Source organism: Anomaloglossus baeobatrachus, chromosome 1 (genome assembly GCF_048569485.1).
Source record: "Anomaloglossus baeobatrachus isolate aAnoBae1 chromosome 1, aAnoBae1.hap1, whole genome shotgun sequence".
NCBI lineage: Eukaryota > Metazoa > Chordata > Amphibia > Anura > Aromobatidae > Anomaloglossus > Anomaloglossus baeobatrachus.
The window spans coordinates 972,941,106-972,949,902 of NC_134353.1; positions in this window are offsets into that span (position 1 = coordinate 972,941,106).

Here is an 8,797-nt window from a genome sequence, read left to right on the forward strand (position 1 = left end):
GTCCTCAGGCAACCACAAGCCGGGAGCGGACTCCTGAAGTTGCAAGTGCAGGTAGTCCACCATCACAAACAGGTGCGGGAGAAAGACAGAGACCACCAGCCGGGTGGGGGACCAGACTGCAGCCGGCTGCAGGCACCGACCACCATCACCTTGGTTTACCAGAGACTCGTCTGTTTACTAATAGTGAGTACATCAGTGCCCTCCGGCTGCCCATCTCCCTGCACTGCCAAACACCCCCAATGGGTCCCAGGGCCACCATCCCTGCCCACGGAGGGGTTAACAACTTGTTGCGCAACATCTCCCCCGGGTGCCCCGTAACTGTAGTGGTGGTGTCCACCTTCACCACATCCCGTGGGTGGCGTCACGAACTTAACACGGCTCCGTTAAGTGGGTTGGATTGGGCTACATCCCCAAACCACAAACCCCCTTTTGATTGGAGGGACCGCAGGACCCCCGGGTCCGGAGACCCTCGAGTCACCCACTGAAGGTCCGGATCCGAGCGGCTCGGCTACCGAGCACGAGGCGGTACACTTCTCCATTAGCATTCGGCTACAAAGTCTGCTTGCTCTGGCTAACCCAAGTTGGGAATTCAACACATCGGCAGGTGTCATTTGTGTTTTTTCAGGTTTTACTGACATTTGTATCTTTTTAAGACACAAGCCAGCAATATTGCACTCGTTGGGTCAGAGATCATTCCCCAGGTGTTTTGGCAGGAGCCCAAGTTGCGGCAGCTGTCAAGCGTATGCATCACACTGTCAATTCAAGGATCTCCTGTTTTGTTCGCTACAAGGCTGGGATTGTCGTCCGCCACCTTCAGCTGGAGGGAGATAATGCCCGCCTTATGTTTTTGCTTGGCATTATTAATGTCCGGCATACCAGATAGCATTGAGCAGGTTGTGTTTTCAAAGGGTGGGGGTCAGAGCTTGGTCTAGGGTCCTTTCTCCTCCTTGGCAGTTTAAAGGCTAATCATGAAGATGTCCGTGCACCGGGGGTGCGGTCGGAGCACACCTTTTTGTTGCTAAAGGTTTTACCAGACCGGAGCCCTGATGTTGTGAGTTGTGACTGGCCCCATCCACAAAAAAGATGAGAGTGTCATTGTTTACCTAACTCTCCATTAACGTTATGGCTGAAGTTATTTATGTGTTGTGTGGTTATTGCGTGGGACATTTGTTTGGGTTTTGGGTCTTAGCAGTCTTCCACAGATGGGATAGGTGACCAGGACAGTGTGGGGATGCCACAAAGGGCATTACAGTAATGGAAAGTGATGGCGCCTTCTGCTGCAGACAGGGGAGGGGAGCAGGACAGTGCTGGGACTTCGGTAAGATGTTACAGTAATGGAGAGTGATGGCACCTTCTACTGCAGATGGGAGAAGGGAGCAGGACAGGGTCTGGGAGCCACAGTAGTGTTGCCCTCTTCACCGGGGTTGATGCTATGCTTGGAGGCAAGGAGGAGGTTTCTCATGTTAGATATCTTAACACTCAATACTTCCTAACTCCTGGCCAGTAGGGGGAGTTCAGAACCTGTGTGGAAGGGAGCTTCTCTGTGGATACTGGCCTGGAGGAAGACACAGACACACACAGGAACAAGAAGAGAAAACACTTTAGTCGAGCAGAGGCAATGAACAAGCACGATCGCTGAAAGAGACCTGTCTCCCAAACTCTCCCTGGACCAGGTGCAGTAGCAGCATACCGGGGTCCTCGACTGGTGGCTGCTAAAGCCTTATCAGTGAAGCCTGGAGGGCAGGAGATTTCAAATCTCCTGGCCCAAATGAAGCCCAAAGATAAAGCAGCACAATAGAGCCCGGGGCTGCAGCTACATAGGCGGTGCCCAGGACCGCTCGCACTGCCCACCATAAGGGAAAAGACAAAGAACAGCTAGGAACAGGGTCACTGTGCAGCTCCAAGCCACAGAGACTCACACACATAGTGCCACAAGGAAGTCCTCCAACCCACCTGGCAAGGTGAATCCCCTCATTGCTTCCAGGCTGACTGGAACCCCATCATCTTTTGGAAGAGACTCCTAGTCCTGTATTAACAACTGCCAATTAAAGGTAAAGGAAACTACAGCCGCCTGTGTTGTCCAATTATTACCGGCGTCCTCAGTCCTGCACCCCAACGTTCAATCACAGAGACTACCACTCCCATCCTCCCTGGGGCCTAGCTCTACCTGTGGAGAGCTGCAACACCCAAGCTGCATCACCATCTGCCCCAGAAGAGAAACTTCCCGCAGCGGCAGCTAATAACTGGCCACACACCACAGGTGGCGTCACGAATAACAACTCCCATCATCTCCATCCCCATCTTTATTGACACCGCCGGACTCACGGAACCGGGCCAGGCCACTGTGACAACCCAAACCGACACCGGACCGGTGACGAGTAATCCCCAAGACCCCGTGGGCACGTCAGGGACGTCGGTAAGGGAGTTAAAGTAATGGAGAGTTATAGCACCTGCTACTACAGATGGGAGAGGGGAGCAGGACAGTGCGGGGATGCTGATAAGGGTGCTACAGTAATGGAGACTAAAGGCGCCTTTTGCTGCATACGGGGAGGGGAGCAGGACAGTGTGGGGATTCCGGTAAGGGTGTTACAGTAGTGGAGACTGATGGCACCTTTTTCTGCAGACAGTGGAGGGGAGAAGAACAATGTGGGGATGCTTGTAAGGGCATTACAGTAATGGAGAGTGATAGCACCTTCTGCTGCAGATGGGGGAAGGGAGCAGGACAGTGCGGGTACGCTAGTAAGGGTATTACAGTAATGGAGAGTGACGCCACCTTCTGCTGCAGATGGGGGAGGGGAGCAGGACAGTGCAGGGACGGTAGTAAGGGCATTACAGTAATGGAGAGTGATGGCGCCTTCTGCTGCAGATGGGGGATGGGAGCAAGACAGTGCGGAGAAGGTGGTAAGGGCATTACAGTAATGGAGAGTGATGGCGCCTTCTGCTGCAGACAGGGGAGTGGAGCAAGACAGTGCAGGGATGTGAGGAAAATTATGAGGAACATGACATTCATACATGTCAGTCAACAACCGCTTTTTATTCACCCCCAGACACTTTTCATTTACACAGCCCCTGCCTTGCAGCAAGGAAGAATCATCCAGATTTGGTCACCCAAATGGCCAGGTGACAGAATCCAATTCTGACTAAAGAAGAAGCTCCAGTGAGAGAGAAAGCCCCCCCCCCCCGGCTGACGAGATAATTCAGCTAAGAAGGGGAGGAGGGGTGGGAGACTGCATGAATCAGCAAAACTTCAAAGACAGTTTGCAGTCAGGATGGCTCCTGTGTAAGAGCTACAATACTGGGGAGCACATTGCTATCACACATAGGGCAGACATATTTCCAGCTTTCTGATGGCGAGACGCATGTCACACATATATTCCTTAAATTGTGGGATGTGGGTAGCAGTTGATAATTAATATTTGCCCATAGGAAGACAATAGGCACCCCGTGTTTTTTATCCATAGATAAATCAAATCATAACTAGAAATATGATGGTCATATCTTTCACGTGGGACACTCAGGGGTTGAGATATGGGCCAATTCATAACTTTCTGAAAACTAAAGGCACAGCCCATATCCAGCCCACTCTTAGGTCACAATGTGAGATGGGTCATGACAGGTACGTAGGTTCATAAAAATCGGAGCGGACATATTGCGAGTTTTTTTCTCTGAGAGGTCACGTGTGGTTAATGTGAGGAGTCTTAGGGTACTTTCACACTTGCGTTGTTTTCCTTCCGTCACAATCCGCCCTTTTGGAAAACAGCGGAATCCGTTAACGCATTCCGCTGTTTCCCATAGACTTGTATGGATGACGGATTGTGCCAAAAGGACCTGCGTTGCTTCCACTGGGCAACACTCCGTTGCTTCCGCCCAGCTGGAGGAACGCAGCATGTAACGTTTTTTTGAGCAGCGGAATCCTTAGGATTTCACTGCGCATGCTCTCTCTGGCTCCCTGCCCCCGTAACCAAGGTAAATATCAGGTAACCACGCAAAGTTCTTTGCCCGATATTTACCCTGGCCACGTGTTCAGAGAGACCACACTTCCCCGCTCGGCTCCGCCCCCTCCCGCACTCCACTCCGCATGTGTATATATATATATATATATATATATATATATATTGTGGAGGTCACCTGAGCTGTAGTATGTTTGTTTGAACGTAATAAGAATATGTATATAACTAATCAAAATTTAGATGTAGATGCAAAATTATCTGTCTGTCTATGTAGTAATTGCACAGACCTATAGTATAATTCAAAGTTGTATAATCATAAAGGAGTTAACCAAAGATAATGAAGCCAAAATGTGAAGCTACAAACTCTTATCAGTAATGTTCACACAAAAGGAATGTACGGGAGGGCAGGAGTGTGATGTGAGAAATTGGGGAGTGAAAGCTCTCCTTGTTAGCTTCAAGGTTATTCATGCTTACGGTATATTTGGATCTATCTTATTAAACTAGTTCAGTTGGTGACGCTGGCTGAAAAGAGAGCATGTGTGTGTTCTTTGTCTTATATACATTGATATATATATATATTGGCACTGATATACAGCTAATATGGCATCATCTCTGGATATCCCAAATGAGGACTCCATTAGCAGTCTTCAACACAAATTCCTCCCTTGACAGTTTGGCGCCCAACGTGGGGCTCCTTCAAGGACGCACTACCGACCTGCAAATACCGATCGTTTGGATGTCACGGACTGAGACCTCCCTCCGCTCCAACCAGGCTGATCACCTCCGACCCCACGGGTAAGTGTTACATACTGTGTATTCACTACCGTTGTGTTTGGTTTTGGAGAGAGGGAGTGACGGGCTGTGTGTCCATATCGGTGTTAAAAGGTACCTGATTGTGACTCAGGGGTAGTGCCCGCTGGAGCTCAGAGCACGATCCCAGCCCTGAGGTGTGGATCAAGTGTCACACGGGATCCAGAGGACGGTTGTTAGGGCAGGAAAGACGGTGGTGGCTGGATATAGCTAGTTAGACTCACCCGGTCTGTAATTAAAGACGCGGGGGGGTTCCCGTGGCTGAAGATAGGGATTAGGACATTAATTTTGATACAGTTGCTCAAGTCCGGAGGGAATACCTTTTGTACCCCTCCTCCATATCACGAGATACCCTTATTAAGGGGTTCCCGTGGCTGAAGATAGGGATTAGGACATTAATTTTGGTGCAGCTGATCAAGTCCGGAGGGAATACATTTTATACCCCTCCTCTATATCACGGGATACCCTTATTACTATATAGCTGAGGGAGCAGCTAGTATAGAGGTGTAGCCTTAGGTGCCGGCCGGACTCTAACGCTCACCGCATGGTCATAAATCAGTGTAATCCAGACACCACCAAGATAACAAAAATGTTTAGAACGGAGAAGACAAGGTTAAGAAAGCTGAGGATTCACAATGGATTTAGTAAACATTCCTTAGGGAGGGGCACGTGCTGGAGACAGTTCAGCTGTGTGACATGCCCCGGAGATTTCCAGAGTATTACTTGTTGATTGATGCTGAATTGTTTAACAGAATAACGCAGATATTGCTATCAGAAAGATATATTGAAGTCAAAGAAGAGGATGAGTGAGAAGATGTTGTGTTTTTCTATATGTTACCCGAGTCTGAGGACAGATCTGAGGGTCCTCCGGCAGGTTGTTTTGTTGCTGCCCCACAACCTGATCCCCATTCTATTCCCCTGTCCCGGAGATATTCACAGATGATGCAGTCACTAGACAGCATCCCTTAACCCTTTCCACACCCATACCCCTAGTCCCTCCCATACCTGCAATGCCATCTCTCCCCTCACCGGCCAGTCTGCCGTCACACTCCTGTTAAAAAATATACTCTTAAATATATTTTTCTTCAAATACGTAAAGGCGCATGAAAGAAAGGACTTCAAAAATGTAAAAAATAAATGTATTTTATCTAATTAAAAATGGTTGCCAGGGTTCAGTTACAGAAAGGAAAAACAATATACTTTGTCAGCTTACGGAAAAAAAGAGTTCATTTAGTCCATACTGATCAATGGAAAATCTTTACCCATCTCTCTTTGGGTCCTGAATGGCAAAGCAGGGGGTGTCATCTCTTAGGCCGGACAGCGTGTCACATCTTGCAGCACTGGAGTCTTCTGATAGCAGGCAATGTGGAGGAGCCCCCAGTGGCCCCCTCCATCGTGTGTTATATACCAACTGCTCAGTCCATATAGGGTGTTCTAGTTGAACATAGTTCATGTGACATAATCTTCTAGAAGCTTCGAGAAGATTTAAATATATCCTTCCATGTCAGTACTCAAGTATATTCAATATGGGCATCTTAATATTTATTCCTTATAAACTTTATTAATAACCTATGCCCTCCAACATAAACAGAACTATGAACTTATATGTCCTACAATAAAATATTTGATAACTAGATGTATTAATTTTAATGCTTTTAACAATCCCCCCTTGAAGCGGGTGGAGCAACCCCGAAAATTAATTAATACATCATTAAAATAACAAATCTTCTTTCCTTATTTGGTGATAATGGATTAATATCAATAATAATGATGAATAATTAATTTGCATTATTCATGTTGTAAATTCAATAATATAATAATGTGGATTCCTGTTATGATAGGCCGTGACTGATCAATCATATAAAAATATATATCTATACTTCGCTAGACCTAAAAAGAAATGCAAAAAAAACAAGTCCGGTCACCATATGATGTCCTCTGAGTTGATGTCTTCTTATCTCCGATGTAATCCGGCATAAACACAGTCTCTTAGAAATAAATCCTTTGATAAAAATGAATGGTTACCAATTTAAACAGTCCCGTATTGCGTTTATCATCGCTAGATCAAAGTCCATAAACCTTATTCTTTATTACAAAGTCCATAGCCAATGTTGATAAACCACAGTTCATGAGTGTAGAAGAATAGCAAAAGTCTTTGATGTCTGTGCAGTGTAATTTACATTAGTCACCTTTATCCTCCGCGCTGCCTGTTGTCAAATCCTGGAACAGATGTTAAGACGTTCTTGGTCAGCACGACAGGGGTTAACTTTAACACGTCATTGCTCTTCTTAGTAACTTTAGGGAGGTCTTAATGCACAGACCATGTGTTATTGTCCATCCTTGAACCATAAGACCATTGTGTTTCTGAGGTGCAAACACGGTAAGTGTATTTTGTATGTTTCACAGTCTTATTTGAGACGTTACCTTTTGGACCTTTTTGCAGAATCCCTTTTAACTTTAGGATAATTATAAAGTCTTTTTATCTTCTATAATCTTGATTGAAGACTTCATTCCCTAATCTAAATACCAAATATGGCAATAACTATCACTAATAAATGTCACAGCGTATCATAACTCTAATACTATAATACCATGTCATTATTATTATCGTAGAAGTATTAATATAATTGATACTTAGAATGATGTAATAATACTGCATAATGGTATAGACGATAGTATTTCATGTAATAACCTTTTTTGTCATTGGTGCATTACCCTTCCAAACCCATAGGTGGCAATGTGTTGAATGTAACCAAAATATAATATATAAAATATGAAATAATATAATGTGTACCTATAACATGTATCATATTATAAATATGAAAGGCAACAATGTGGCTTTTTTTAGTTAGATCATTTGTAAAATTATAAACAAAAGCAAATAACCTTTTAGAAAAGACTGGATGATTCCATCAAAACACAATAATACCCATTATAAATTATTATTAATTAAAAATATAATATATATTATTTGTAAATTTAGAAAGGTAAACCCAAATGTACCTCGATCTTCCATCTTTATTACTCTAACTTAATTTATTTGATTTGTCTATTATTTATTAAATAATCTACTATAAAAAAAGTGTAACTATAAGTAATATTTCATCCTTATTGTGTTAACATACTAATATAAAAATAATGTATTACCAGAAAGTAAACAATTGTATATATTGATGAAGGAAGTATCTTTTCTTCCAAAAAAGTGGAACTTTTCCCTTTTAATATGATTCATATTTAATAAAGTAATATTCTTATATTAGATATTACTGAACTAAATATTAAAATGTTTTCTCAATTGAGATATTTAAAATCTGAAGAAAAAATAAAAATTGTAGAATTAAGATTTTGATTAAAAATGTGAATATTAAATAATAATTAATATAAAAAAAAAAATAGGAATCAAAGGAAAAATGAAAATCGGAATAAAAATAAAAATTGAAATAAAAATAAGGCCTTCTATGTATATAACACTTATGTCTTTAATAATACATAACCTTAATGTTACCAGTATCTTATAGGATTACCAAACCTATCATATCAGTAATTAAGTCATGTAACCATGCAAATAATACACTTCTCTTAGTATATAAATACATTATGATATACTTCAAATATATTTTTTTTTATTCCCAATTCTTCCTTTGTACTTGAAATATTAATTATTAAAGTACCCTGTAAACACATATATTTATCAACTATAAAATGTGTGATTGAGACCAAACCTCCCCCTTTCAATATCATGAAATATGATATAAAAATTAATATGTTTAGATTAAATTAAATTAAAATTTGTGTTGTATATCTTCAAGACCATATTATAAATATCACTTCCATATTTGAAAAGAAAAATGATTACCAATCTGTGTATCAGTAAAAGAAGTGACTAACACAAAAGATCCTAACATCTCTATATTAAAGAAATATGTCTAAGAATAATATATATATATCCGGTATAAATTCCTTCATTTATACTTATGTACTATAACCTATTTATTCTAATAGTATAACACATATATTATAACCTCGAAGTTAAAACA